Source organism: Haematobia irritans, chromosome 5, assembly GCF_050003625.1.
Source record: "Haematobia irritans isolate KBUSLIRL chromosome 5, ASM5000362v1, whole genome shotgun sequence".
Lineage (NCBI taxonomy): Eukaryota > Metazoa > Arthropoda > Insecta > Diptera > Muscidae > Haematobia > Haematobia irritans.
This window is the reverse complement of record NC_134401.1, coordinates 158,034,003-158,049,119: the sequence shown is the minus strand read 5'-3', so window position 1 is coordinate 158,049,119 and position 15,117 is coordinate 158,034,003. Positions and strand designations below refer to the sequence as shown.

General features: G+C 35.2%; 1 protein-coding gene across 2 annotated transcripts in view; it reads right to left on the bottom strand.

The window, feature by feature from the left end:
* Hydr1 (abhydrolase domain containing Hydr1) overlaps positions 1-15,117 on the bottom strand; it is a 29,081-nt gene that overhangs the window by 12,567 nt on the left and 1,397 nt on the right. The window contains exon 1 of one of the 2 annotated variants that reach the window (XM_075313479.1): positions 7,076-7,216. The exons of the other annotated variant lie outside the window; for it this stretch is intronic. The gene's annotated coding sequence lies outside the window, so the exon portion shown is untranslated. Of the gene's footprint in view, positions 1-7,075; positions 7,217-15,117 lie in introns of those variants that run through there. 2 annotated transcript variants of the gene reach the window in all.

Sequence of the window (15,117 nt, the reverse complement as noted above, 5' to 3'; positions counted from 1 at the left end):
CTGAAATTGGAAATCTAGAGGTATTGTAGGACCACAAATACGTGTGCCAAAAATTGTGAGTATCGGTCCATGTTTTGGTATGGTCCCCATATAAAACGACCTCCCGATTTGGGGTCTTGGGCTTATAGAAACCGTAGTTTTTATCCAATTTGTTTGAAATTGGAAATCTAGAGGTATTTTAGGACCATAAAGAGGTGTGCCGAAAATGGTGAGTATCGGTCCATAGTTTGGTATAGCCCCCATATAGACCGATTTCCCGGTTTTACTTCTTGGGCTTCTACACTAATAGAAAAATTGCGTTCCACAATCGTGAACGGACGGTGACAAAATGAAACGGAAACGTTCACAAAAAATCAAAACGGAATGTTCACGATTTTGTCCACGGGCGTTCACGATTTCATGAACGGCATTCGTTTTTCTTTTTCCATGAAAATTCTTAAAATAATCGTTAGACGTTGTTATGGCAATTCCGCCGGTGGTGCAATGAGTTAAAGCGACTGTTAACGCGTATGGTGCACACAACACAGGTTCGAGTCACGGTGGCGGAAATCTTTTTTTTTTTTTTAATTTTGTTTATAAATTCGTAACCATTACGTTTTCAGATCATGAACGCTCGTTGTTGTTTTGACAACGGATGGTGTCATTTTAACGTTGTCAGATTGACCCCGTCTGTTCTCAGTTTGACAACACATGTGTGTTGATTCACTTTCATGAACGAAACGTTTTGAAATGACAACGCCGTTCATGATTTTTTCTATGGGTGTAGAATCCGAAGTTTTTATCCTATTTGCCTGAAATTGGAAATCTAGAGGTATTTTCGGATTATAACGAGGTGTGCCGAAAACGGTGAGTATCGGTCCATATTTTAGTATAGCCCCATAAGAACGATCTCCCGATTTAACTCCTTGGGTTTCTAGAAACCGTAGTTTTTATCTGATTTGCCTGAAATTGTAAATATTCTGGTATTTTAGGCTCACAAAAACGTGTATCGGATTAAGTTTTTATCGGTCCATTTGGTAATGCCTCCACATAGACCGACTTCACTTCTTGAGGGTGTAGAAGGCGCACTGATCATGAAAATTGCTTGAAACTCAATGTAAAATTTCCAGATTTTACTTCTACAGATTTAAGATTTCAAATCAAGACGTTATTTTATAATTTTCTTGCACACTTACAAGAGATGTTAATGATTCCTCTAAAACTCAAACAAAAATGGTTCTTATAAATCCAGAATCTGATATAGTCCTCATAGGTGAAATCTTTAAATATATCTTCGGTAAGTGTCCTCAAGTCCTCAAGCCCTCCTGAAATTTCAAAGGAAACCCTAATATTTAGTTCATGGTGGTGGGTATTTAAGATTCGGCCCGGCCGAACTTAGTGCTATATATACTTGTTTATCGACATTTTGTTCGATGAAAAATAACATTTTTACAATAATAATACTAAACGCAAATGTCATCAAAGTAAAAACAACAGTAAAATTTAATTAAATTTACTACAAATATGAAGAAAAATAATTTTTGCAGTCACAGTATACCCGATTCCATCGGAAAATGATCTTGACTAATGAGTCAATAAGCAAAATTGTCCTATCTGAGGCTCGGAATCCCAAGGAGGTATTGTGGAGAATCCCCTCAACATACGAACGGTGTTTTTAATGTTTTGGCGCAGCTACTGGATCAAAAAATTAAATTATTCTTCGATTACGAAAATTGGAAAATCCTTTACAAACATATAGAGACCTTTTGGAAGTTCTTCATGGAGTTTGGTTTTTCTGTGGCTGTTATTGATGTGAAATAATCTTAGGCATTTGTAGAACAGACTTCACCATGTGAAATTTGGGGTCGGGACAAATATTTATGCTACACCCAGAGAAGGTAATATGATCACCTCAAACATGTTTTAAGAGCAAAATGTTATTTTTGGGTGGTGACCATGTAAAATGGTTTTCGCAACCATGTTATTATCTCGGAAATCATGTAACTGATTTCGGCAAGCAGGTTATATTTGACGAGAAAATAACATTTTAGTGACAAACATGTTACATGGTCACCATACAAAAATAACATTTTGCTCTTGAAACATGTTTGAGGTGATCATATTCCTTCTCTGCGTGTATCCACATTTTCATAGAGATTTAGCCTATACAAATCCCAGGGTCCGTTTAATTAAAAAAAAATGTTTTAACTTAAATGTAAATTACTATCTCCCTGTGAGTCATATAGTAAAATTGTTATTTCATAATCAGAAAATACTAATTGTTTTTGTAATGTTTGAAATTATTTAATGTGTACCACTTGACCACTACCACTACCCTTTTTCAGCAGACAAAAATAACAAAATTTTTTGGGTGTAAGTATGTATCAAAAATTTTATGCACTAACACAGAAAAAATTTTCACTAACATTTTTCCAATTAAAGTCTTATTTGAGTCTTAAAAAGTATTCAATTAAAAATTTAATTGATTCAACAAATTTTTTAATTGAAATTGCAAAATCAATCACAAAAATTAATAGTATCAACTAATTTTTTTAATTGACTTTCAATTAATTTTTTAATTGACTTTCAATTAATTTTTTAATTGACTTTCAATTAATTTTTTAATTGATACTATATCATTTCTGTGATTGCAGACATTTCAATTAAAAAATTAATTGGATCAATTAATTACGTGATTGAATCAGGAACTGTTTTTTTGGGTAAAGCATCGGTATAAAATTCAATAAGCGTATAAATAAGATCAATGTAAACTAAAGCACAAGAAAAATTTCGTATGATTCCAAAAAAATATTGTAGTTAGAACTAATCCACGGTAAAGGGTGATACGGTCAATATAAACTTGACGTATTTCTTTCAATTTTGCATTTAAAAAACCTGAACACCCCTCATTTTGAAGGTGTTTGTGTGTAGAATGTTGCTCCTATTTTGATTTTGGAATTCACTCTTCAGTTGTCAAAATGCCGTCCAAGCAAGAAGAGCAGCGTATCAAAATTTTGCTCGCGCATCGCGAAAATCCGAGCTACTCGCACGCAAAGCTGGCAAAACGCTAAAAGTTGCCAAATCAACCGTTACAAATGTAATTAAAGTGTTTGGGGAACGTTTGTCGACAGCCAGGAAGTATGGATCGGGGGGAAATCGAAAACCTGAAGCCGCTGAGACGACAAAGAGAGTTGCCGGTAGTTTCAAGCGAAACCCTAACCTCTCTCTCCGAGATGCCGCAAATAAGCTGGGTGTATCGTCTACAACCGTGCATCGAGCCAAAAAACGAGCCGGACTATCGACTTACAAGAAGGTAGTGACTCCAAATCGCGATGATAAACAAAATACGACGGCCAAAGCGCGACCCCGGAGGCTGTACACGACGATGCTGACGAAGTTTGACTGCGTGGTAATGGACGACGAAACCTACGTCAAAACCGACTACAAGCAGCTTCCGGGACAGGAGTTTTATACGGCAAAAGGAAGGGGAAAGGTAGCAGATATTTTCAAGCACATAAAACTGTCAAAGTTCGCAAAGAAATATCTGGTTTGGCAAGCCATCTGTACCTGTGGCTTGAAAAGCAGCATTTTCATAGCTTCCGGGACTGTCAACCAAGAAATTTACGTGAAAGAGTGTTTGAATAAACGTCTGCTGCCTTTCCTGAAGAAACACGATTGTTCCGTACTGTTTTGGCCGGATTTGGCATCTTGCCATTACGGTAAAAAGGCCATGGAGTGGTACGCCGCCAACAACGTGCAGGTGGTTCCCAAGGACAAGAACCCTCCCAACACGCCAGAGCTCCGCCCAATTGAGAAATACTGAGCTATTGTGAAGCGGAACCTAAAGAAGACCAAAAAAACTGCTAAGGACGAGCAGCAGTTCAAGGCAAACTGGTTTTCTGCGGCGAAGAAGGTGGACAAGGTGGCTGTACAAAATCTGATGGCAGGTGTCAAGCGTGAGGCCCGGCAATTCGGATTTGGAAAAGCGAAAGCCTAACTGAATACTTTTCCTGAATTTTGTACTAATTGAACTTGAAAAAGAAATTTAATTTGATTTTTTAAATAAACGATTTCACCGATTACACGCGTTTTCCCATGACCAAATTTTGACCTATCACCCTTTAAAAATGGGCACATTTTTTCTTTCATGATAAGGAGTAGGTTAGGTTAGGTTAAAGTGGCAGCCCGATTAAGTTTCAGGCTCACTTAGACTATTCAGACCATTGTGATACCACATTTAACTAAAAGTATCTATTACATATGGGTACTTCTAGTTTTAACCACTGAACCTTCACTATTATTTTCTTTTGTTGAACCAACCAGATTGTTCAAAAAACATTAACAGACTGCTTAAGTTAACGTTTTCCAGGTCCGCCAATAATTTAAAGCTATATGCCCCTAAAAGTCGCTTACGCCTTACACAAAATGCAGGACACTCACACAAGAGGTGTTTAATTGATTCCTTTTCCTCCACATCATGACAGCTCATATGTTACAGTAGTCATTATACTTCGCACCAATAGTTTTTGCAAATTCGCCTATCAGGCAGCGACCCGTTATTGCAGATATCAGAAGTGATATCTGACGTCTTGAGAACACTAGCGTATCTAGTGTGCGGTTCAAGCTTAAATGGGGTCATATTTGCTTGGAGTCGTTAGGTTAGGTTAGTCCATTCAGTCCATTGTGATACCACATTGGTGAACTTCTGTCTTATCACTGAGTGCTGCCCGATTCCATGTTAAGCTCAATGACAAGGGACCTCCTTTTTATAGCCGAGTCCGAACGGCGTTCCAGTGCAGTGAAACCACTTAGAGAAGCTTTGAAACCCTCAGAAATGGGATAATCCACCCCTGAAAAACTTTTTGGTGTTCGGTCGAAGCAGGAATCGAACCCACGACCTTGTGTATGCAAGGCGGGCATGCTAACCATTGCACCACGGTGGTGTCGTTACAGCCCTTGCAATTCTCCCATCGAACATTTGCCATCATGACAGCCTTCTCACGCAGTAAGAGCTTGAAGGTAGCCAAAGACATACCAACAGATTCTAGTTCCCCTGGAATATGTAAGGTAGTTCCTAGCCTTGCTAACTCATCTGCTTCGCTGTTCCCCGGTATGTGATAAGGAGTAATTTCATTACATTAAATTTTTCTTTTTTTAACAATTCCCAGCAAAAAAAGAGCTTCCAAAAAAGTACCTTGGATTCCCAATTTGTGATCCGGAAGTTGTACAAACTTGAATCATCTCCAATGAATTTTACATGGGCTTGTCATAGGACAGAAGTACTCAATTTTTGGATACTTTACATTGCTTAAGAAGTTGTGCGTTGGAAGTTCATTTGGATGAAGAAATTTAAAAAGTTAAAAAACAAATTTTTTTTTTTTTCAATTTCACTTTTTATTTTTATCAGTATTTTTTGTAACACTTTTATTTTGTTATTATCAAATTTTTACAAATTGAACCTGGGTCTGTTGGCACCAAAACAGAATGCCTTAGCACAGTCCGCCATTGAACACGATGAATCAAAACGTCTATTCAATTGTTTGTGATATGAACCTAATATGACACCACGGCATGACATTCTAACTACTTCCTGAGATGTTCATTATTATTATCAATAAAAAATAAAAAACGCTTGTTCAAATCTCACCAGCGTCAATTTTTTTTTATTAAATAGTTTTCTAAAAAAATATGTTTTTTATGTTATACATCGTTTTTATTTATTTTTTTTTTCGTATATTGTATAAATATATTTTTTTATTAAAAATCAACAAAAAATTAAAAATTCTCGCAATTTGCAAAACCTTCTCAAAAGAACTTCCATGGAAGTGAAAAAATCAAACGGCACAGGTTCGAATCCCAGCGGGGATATTTTTTTTTAATTTTTCCCCCTTTTTATTGATTTTCTATTCTTTTTGCGAAATTTAATTGTCCAAAATATTAATTTTCACTTAAAACGGCCTAATTCCTTACTTTCTAAGACTTTTCCAAAAGGAAGTGGAAAAAATCGATAGGGGATCCCGGGATGCGCTTTAAAAAAATGTTTGTAAACTTGTCTAAAAGGACTCCATCGAAAATGGAAAGAAATTGATGGGGGATTCCGGGATACGCTTCAAAACAAATGTTTGTGGAACAACTTCCAATTTTTTTTTGCTGCACAGTGAACCCATCATAAAGAAAAAATTTGGTTAGTTTTAGAAAATTTTGAATATTTTTTGAAAATTTTAACTGAACAGTATTACAAACGCCGACACCACTCCGATATCACAAAAATAAGTAAATATTTTTCGACAAATTCAGGAAAATTTATTAGAATTTATTAACTTCTTAAAGAAAATTTTGTAGTTTGAGGGAAAAAATTAGTGTTCAAAATTGCAAGAATGTCTTTGGTGTCATACGAAGTTCATGATGGTTAGGTTAAAGTGGCAGCCCGATTAAGATTCAGGCTCACTTAGACTATTCAGTCCATTGTTCATGATGGGCGCATTATTGGTAAAATTTACAAATTTTAAGAAATTCTGAACTATTTTGTGAGATACACGAATTTAGTTAATCTTTACGCTTCCTTTGTGTATCATTTTCCCCTGCTTTAGTTAATTCAACTAAAGTAAGCAAAAAATTATTAAAGTCATGGAAACTTTCTTAAGACGTAATAATTTCGTGAACTAAAATAGAATTAAATCAGCTTTAGTGAAATGTAGGGTTCACTTTTTTTGAGTGTGGGTGATAAGAGAATTACTGTTGCAGTAAGCCCAAAACTTACGCATTTTTTCTGCTGTTTATGCTACCAATTTGTTTTGTAATTGTAACAACTTTATGTAATTGTAAAAACTTTATGCCCGTATCATGTACAACCTAAAAAGTCGATAAAAAGACTTAACAAATTTCCCTAATTATCTATAGTTTTATAGTTGTTTCATAACTATAAACACACACACACAAACATTCATGTCCGCAAATTAAATAATCTTTGTTCTACAAAAACACACGCATACACACAATCAAGTTCAATAAACACTTAATTATAGCATTGAAAATAATGAAATTTGTACCCATAACTTAAGACTTAAAGGGAATTTCTCGTTGTTTTTATCATTACCCGATTGACAAAAGTTATATCATTCAAAAGTTATCAATCACTTTCTTAGGAAGAATTAAACACCGAAATGTATTACCCCAAGTTGAAAACTTTAAAACTAATGGTTAATGCATTGAAATAATAAAATAAGTACAATGCGCTTTATAGAATGAACGACGATTAACCTTTGCCTGTTATTGCCTTTACTATTGCTGAGATCATACATTTCTCTTATCACGTTTATGGCTCAAAAGTCGACGACTTGTAGCTACTAATATTATTATCTCTCAAATGCAGGCGTGAGAACCAGAGATATTTTTGTGCAAGAGCAGGCAGAGCCGTAACCGTAAGTGGGAGCAAGAAATGGCAGTGCTGTTTTTGTCTGCTGAAAAATGGAAAGGTGTCAATGTTTCAACAAAGATCCGTTAATTAAAATAGCAAACAAATCCTGTTGAATTAGCAAACATGTTGGCTAAAAATGTTTGACAAATATCCTTGCTGAAATAGCCACCGGAGAAAAATGTTTGCTGTTTCAACTAACGGATGTTTGCTGAAACAACTACATGCTACTGTTTTCCCTTTATCAGCAAACAAAAACTTCTGTTTTAGCAAACTTGCTTGCTGTGAATGAAGAACAAAATTTTTTGAGTGTATCAACAAACTTCGTAGTTTTTTTTTTTTTTTTTAATAATATCCGTAATTCATTGAATGCTATGAATTCTACATTTATTAACAAGTATATAAGGCCGTAAGTTCGGTCAGGCCGAATTTTATGTACCCTCCACCATGGAAGACCTCCATCCACAATCGAATTACTTGGGTTGTGGTAATACTTCCCGATGGCAAGGTATCTAAAAATATTCTTAGCATCGTTTTCTAAAGTATAAGTTAGTCTATACGTGGTTTATATTAGAAAAAAAAAAAAACAAGTATATACAGCACTAAGTTCGGCCGGGCCGAATCTTAAATACCCACCACCATGAACCAAATATTAGGGTTTCCTTTGAAATTTCAGGAGGACTTGAGTACACTTCCCGAAGATAAATTTAAAGATTTCACCTATGAGGACTATATCAGATTCTGGATTTATAAGAGCCATTTTTGTTTGAGTTTTAGAGGAATCATTAACATCTCTTGTAAGTGTGCAAGAAAATTATAAAATAACGTCTTGATTTGATATCTTAAATCTGTAGAAGTAAAATCTGGAAATTTTACCTTGAGTTTCAAGCAATTTTCATGATCAGTGCGCCTTCTACACCCTCAAGAAGTGAAGTCGGTCTATATGGAGGCATTACCAAATGGACCGATAAAAACTTAATACGATACACGTTTTTGTGAGCCTAAAATACCAGAATATTTACAATTTCAGGCAAATCAGATAAAAACTACGGTTTCTAGAAACCCAAGGAACCCAAGGGGCTATACTAAAATATGGACCGATACTCACCGTTTTCGGCACACCACTTTATGGCCCGAAAATACCTCTAGATTTCCAATTTCAGGCCAATAGGATAAAAACTTCGGATTCTAGAAGCCCAAGAAGTAAAATCGGGAAATCGGTCTATATTGGGGCTAGACCAAAATATGGACCGATTCTCACCATTTTCGGCACACCTCTTTATGGTCCTAAAATACCTCTAGATTTCCAATTTCAGACAAATTGGATAAAAACTACGGTTTCTATAAGCCCAAAACCCCAAATTGGGAGGTCGTTTTATATGGAGACCATGCCAAAACATGGACCGATACTCACAATTGTTGGCACATGTATTTGTGGTCCTACATAAAAACTGAGGTTTCTATAAGCCCAAGAAGTAAAATCGGGAGATCGGTCTATATGGGGGCTATACCAAAACATGGACCGATACTCACCATTTTTGGCACACCTCTTTATAGTCATAAAATACCTCTAGATTTCAAATTTCAGGCAAATTGGATAAAAACTTCGTCGGTTTATATGGGACTATATCAAAACCGATATAGCCCATCTTCGAACTTGACCTGCCTGCAGACAAAAGACGAGTTTGTGCAAAATTTCAGCACGATTGCTTCATTATTGAAGACTGTAGCGTGATTACAACAGACAGACAGACGGACATCGTTATATCGTCTTAGAATTTCTCCCTGATCAAGAATATATATACTTTATATAGTCGGAAATCGACATTTCGATGTGTTACAAACGGAATGACAAACTTATTATACCCCCCGTCACCATTCTATGGTGGTGGGTCTAAAAACAGATGAAATACGTATATAATTCAGTTATTGACCGGTATATATAGATAAGTCTACAAATAAATACGAACCAATAAGAACTTTTGTGCGGTAATTAGAGAGCCAGATTGAAAAAAGTTGGGGATCACTTACCAAATTTTAGCCAGATTGGATGAATTTTGCTCCTCCAAGAGGCTCCGGAGGTCAAATTTGGGGATGGGTTTGTATGGGGGCTATATATAATTATGGACCGATATTGACCAATTTTTGCATGGTTGTTCGAGACTATATACTAACACCACGTACCAAATTTCAACCGGATCGGATGAATTTTGCTCCTCCAAGAGGCTCCGGAGGTCACATCTGGGGATCGGTTTATATGGGGCTATATATAATTATGGACCGATATAGACCAATTTTTGCATGGATATTAGATACCATATACTAATACCATGTACCAAATTTCAACCGGATCGGATGAAAGTTGCTCCTCCAAGAGGCTCTGGGGATCGGTTTATATTTATGAACCGATATAGACCAATTTTTGCATGGTTGTTAGAGACTATATATTAACACCACGTACCAAATTTGAACCGGATCGGATGAATTTTGTTCCTCCAAGGGGCTCCGGAGCTTAAAACTGGGGATCGGTTTATATGGGGGCTATACTAACACCACGAACCAAATTGTCTAAGAGGCTCCGCAAGCCAAATATGGGGGTCGGTTTATATGGAGGCTAAAGGTAGTCCGATATGGCCCATTTGCAATACCATCCGACCTACATCAATAACAAGCCAAGTTTCAAGTCGATAGTTTTTTTCGTTCGGAAGTTAGCGTGATTTCAACAGACGGACGGACGGACATGCTTGGATCAACTCAGAATTTTAAGAAAGTCTTTTGACATTGCCAAATATTTCAAATTCCAGAAATAATTGAAATATTAAATATTTTATATTTTTTTTGCAGCAATGCTGTGTACTGTATGTATGTATACTTTGCAAAATACATAATAAAATATTTTTTAAAATTAAAATTAATTAAAATTAAATTAAACAAAACATAATTTTTATCCTATTGTCTAAACACTTTCTTGACATACTGTATATACTTTAAGGGGTCTTAGAGCAATATTTCGATGTGTTGAAAACGAAATGACAAAGTTAATATACCCCCCCATCCTAAGGTGGAGGATATATGTGAAATAAATTGTTTTCACTCAAAGTCAGTATTTGTTTGCATTTTTAACAAAGAAAATTGTTTGCTTTTATAAGTACAAAAACCGTTGTATTTTTCAGCAGACAAAAACTGCTGTTTTAGTCTAACTTTTTTGCTGTTACAAATAAGAAAAATGTTTGAGTGTACACCCAAAGAAATTTGTTAGTAGGGACAGCTGAAAAAGGGAAAGCAGTCACCGTGTGTAAGTATATTATGCTTTGGGGGAAAATTATATAATTTGTTGTCCATTAGACCCTTAAGTACAAAAATATAACAGCAGACATCGACTGCTGTTTTGGCAGACTTTTTTCTATGAGTGTATCTTATTAGAGATAATATTTTTTGCTACGGCAATGTGGCACTAACGGTTTTATTTCATCATCAGTACACAGTCCATCTAACATATTTTAAATAGCTCCCTTTCAGTTATTATTTTATCTACGCTTTTATGTGTTGTTTGGAGTGTAATCTAGAAACTAAATCGATTCGCGAGAATGTTATTAACAAAATAAAATTAAGTCATTTTTATTATTTTTCTATGGGCTCTCATGTATTGAAGTTCCAGATTTGGTTAATTGTTTTGGTGTTTAGTCATTTGTGTATATATTTTTGATTTCAAACAATGAGTAATAATGATTTAAATGTTATCGTTATTCAAAGGGGTAGTCATTTCGTGCTATTATTTGGCTTTCCATTATTCCCAATCATATGGTATTTCATGAGGAGCATCATACAAGTGATTTTTGAGAGCAGTTTGTCATTTCAACTACACAGAAAAAAATCGAGCTCGTAATTTATAACAAGTTTTCCAAAGAAGTTTATTTCAGCACACATACAACTAGTTAATTCGATTTTCCAGAAATTAAAGAAAATCTGGTTAAAAATTGTTTTGAACACAGTGTCTACTTAAATGTACACTTAAAAAAAATTTTACTTAATATAATATATTAAGGACAAATTTTTAAATAAAGAAATCTTAAATAAAAGAAAGTTACATTTAGACCATGATTTTTAAAACTTTGAGTTATTGGGTTAGGTACATCCCGATATTTATACCCTGCGCCACACTGTGGAACAGGGTATTATAAGTTAGTGCATATGTTTGTAACACCCAGAAGGAGACGAGATAGACACATGGTGTCTTTGGCAATAATGCTCAGGGTGGGTTCCTGAGTCGATATAACCATGTCCGTCTGCCCGTCCGTCCGTCTGTCTGTGAACACATTTTTGTGATCAAAGTCTAGGTCGCAATTTAAGTCCAATCGCCTTCTAATTTGGCACATGTTCCTAATTTGGGTAAGAATAGAACCCTATTGATTTTGGAAGAAATCGGTTCAGATTTAGATATAGCTCCCATATATATCTTTCGCCCGATATGCACTAATATGGACCCAGCAGCCAGAGTTTTATACCGATTTGCTTGAAATTTTGTACAAACATAACACTTATTCGTATAGTCAAGTGTGCTAAATTTGATTGAAATCGGTTCAGATTTAGATATAGCTCCCATATATATCTTTCGCCCGATATGGACTTCTATGGCCCCAGAAGCCAGATTTTTAGCCGAATTTGGTTGAAATTTTGCACTAGGAGTACAATTAGTAGTATAGTCAAGTGTGCAAAATTTGATTGAAATCGGTTCAGATTTAGATATAGCTCCAATATATATCTTTCGCCCGATATGGACTAATATGGTCCTAAAAGCCAGAGTTTTGGCCCAATTTGGTTGAAATTTTGAACAGGGAGTAGATTTAGCATTGTAGCTATGCATGCCAAATTTGGTTGAAATCGATTCAGATTTAGATATAGCTCCCATATATATCTTTCGCCCGATATGCACTTATATGGACCCAGAAGCCAGAGTTTTATCCCGATTAGCTTGAAATTTTGCACAAGGAGTACAATTGGTAGTATAGTCATGTGTGCCAAATTTGATTGAAATCGTTTCAGATTTAGATACAGCTTCCATATATATTTTTCGCCCGATATGGACTTATATGGCCCCAGAAGCCAGAGTTTTAGCCCAATTTGGTTGAAATTTTGCACTAGGAGTACAATTAGTAATATAGTCATGTGTGCCAAATTTGATTGAAATCGGTTCAGATTTAGATATAGCTCCCATATATATGTTTTCTGATTTCGACAAAAATGGTCAAAATACCAACATTTTCCTTGTTAAATCGCCACTGCTTAGTCGAAAAGTTGTAAAAATGACTCTAATTTTCCTAAACTTCTAATACATATATATCGAGCGATAAATCATAAATAAAATTTTGCGAAGTTTCCTTAAAATTGCTTCAGATTTAAATGTTTCCCATATTTTTTTTACAAATTTGTGTTCCACCCTAGTGCATTAGCCAACTTAAATTTTGAGTCTATAGATTTTGTAAGTCTATCAAATTCTGTCCAAATCGAGTGATATGTAAATGTATGTATTTGGGACAAACCTTTATATATAGCACCCAACACATTTGACGGATGTGATATGGTAACGAAAATTTAGATCTACAAAGTGGTGCAGGGTATAATAAAGTCGGCCCCGCCCGACGTTAGACTTTCCTTACTTGTTTTTGGCTCACTTAGATTATTCTGTCCATTGTGATGAGTGCTGCCCGATTCACTCTTAAACTCATTGACAATGGACATCCTTATAGCTGAGTCCGAACGGTATTTCACACTACGGTTAAACCACTTACACTGAAAATAATATTGACGTCATATGCTTACAGCAATAATAATTTTCTTACCAGATAATCGGAGTTAATTTATAATTTTATTCGGATCAGCCCAAAATTTCAGCAAATTACGGACTTTCAGAAGTGCGTCTGATTGTTTGAGTATTTTAGCAAAACAAAAACTGCTAAACCAACTGTTTTCATAAAAACATTTTTTTCATAAAAACTTGTCAAAAATGTATCGGGATTTTTGTGAGAAATTTTAATTTAATTTGATTGTTGGGGACAAGAGCGCCCCAATTTGGGGACAAGAGTAAGAACTAGTATATACGGCCGTAAGTTCGGCCAGGCCGAATCTTACACGCAAAGAAAAAAAAAACGTTTGGAAAACGTGTACCGAAAACGTTTTTCTTTTGTTAGAGTTTTTTGAATTGCTTCGAAAATTTTTAACTTTTATCACCAAAAAAATTCGTTTGTTACAAAATTTTTATTTTTCAAATAAAAAAAGTTATTTTTGAAACAACAACACAGTCCATTTCGTCCAGTCCATCAAACACTGTTCTTTTCTGACTTTAGGTCTTTAATAAGACACATTTTACAGTTCACAATTTAATATAGTGCAATGTAATGTTGAACATTTTTTCGGAATCATCCGAATATATCTGGAATATATGTAAAAAAAAAACTTTGGTCGAGGCAGGGATCGAACCCACGACCCTTGGCATGCAAGTCGGACGTAGCAACCACTGCTCCACGGTGCCAAACTAAATGTTTGTTTCTGTTAAATAAACTTTGTTTATTCGATTCGTGGGCGCCGTAAGCTATGCTATATAAATATAGCTTATATGGATAATTATCTATTGATGACCATAACAGGTACATAGCTCAGTGGTTAGTGTGTTGGCTTACAAAGTGCATGGTCCGCGGTTCGATTCTCCGTGCGGGCGAAAGGTAAAAAAATTTTAAAAATGTATAAAATTGTATAATTTCTTCTACATTGTTGGTATTACAGGAAAAGGTGTTAAGAACTAAAAAACCTCGTGGATGTGAGGGAAAATGCAATTAGCAAGAAAACAATGATTTTTTTTTTTTTTTTTTTTTTGAGGTAGTCTACGAAATTGTTTTTACATCCTGGAAAAGAATAAACGTTTATCACAAAAAGAATATACTTTTCTTCCAAATAAACTTCCTTACAGCGAAAAGCAAATGAGCAACGAACTTTGTTTGTCTAAAATTTCGTTTGAGAGGAAAGAATTATTTCTTTGTGTGTATATAATTCAGTTCTTGGCCGGTATATATAGAGAAGTCTACAAATAATTAATTAATTAGAAAGCCAGAATTTAAATAGGGTGGTCGCTTCATATGGGGGCTATATACAATTATGAACCGATATGGATAATTTTTTTCATGGTTGTTAGAGACTATATACTAACACCACGTACCAAATTTCACCCGGATCGGATGAATTTTGCTCCTCCAAAATCTGGGGATCGGTTTATATGGGGGCTATATATATATAGACCGATATTGACCAATTTTTGCATGGGAGTTAGAGGTCATATACTAACACCACGTACCAAATTTCAAATAGATCTGATCAAATTTCCTCCTCCTAGAGCCTCCGCAAGCCAAATCTGGGGGTCGGTTTGTATGGATGCTATACGTAAACGTGGTCCGATATGGCCTATTTGCAATACCATCCGACCTACATCAATATAAAACTACTTGTGCTAAGTTTCAATTCGATAGCTTGTTTCGTTCGGTAGTTAGCGTGATTTCCACGGATGGACGGATATAGCTATATCGATTTCACCACGAACCAGAATATATACACTTTATTGGGTTTACGACCTATATTTCGATGTGTTACAAAGGGAATGACAAAGTTAATATACCCTCATCTTCTTTTTATTTATTGTAATTTTAATTATAATAAATATGCCAATAAATAAATAA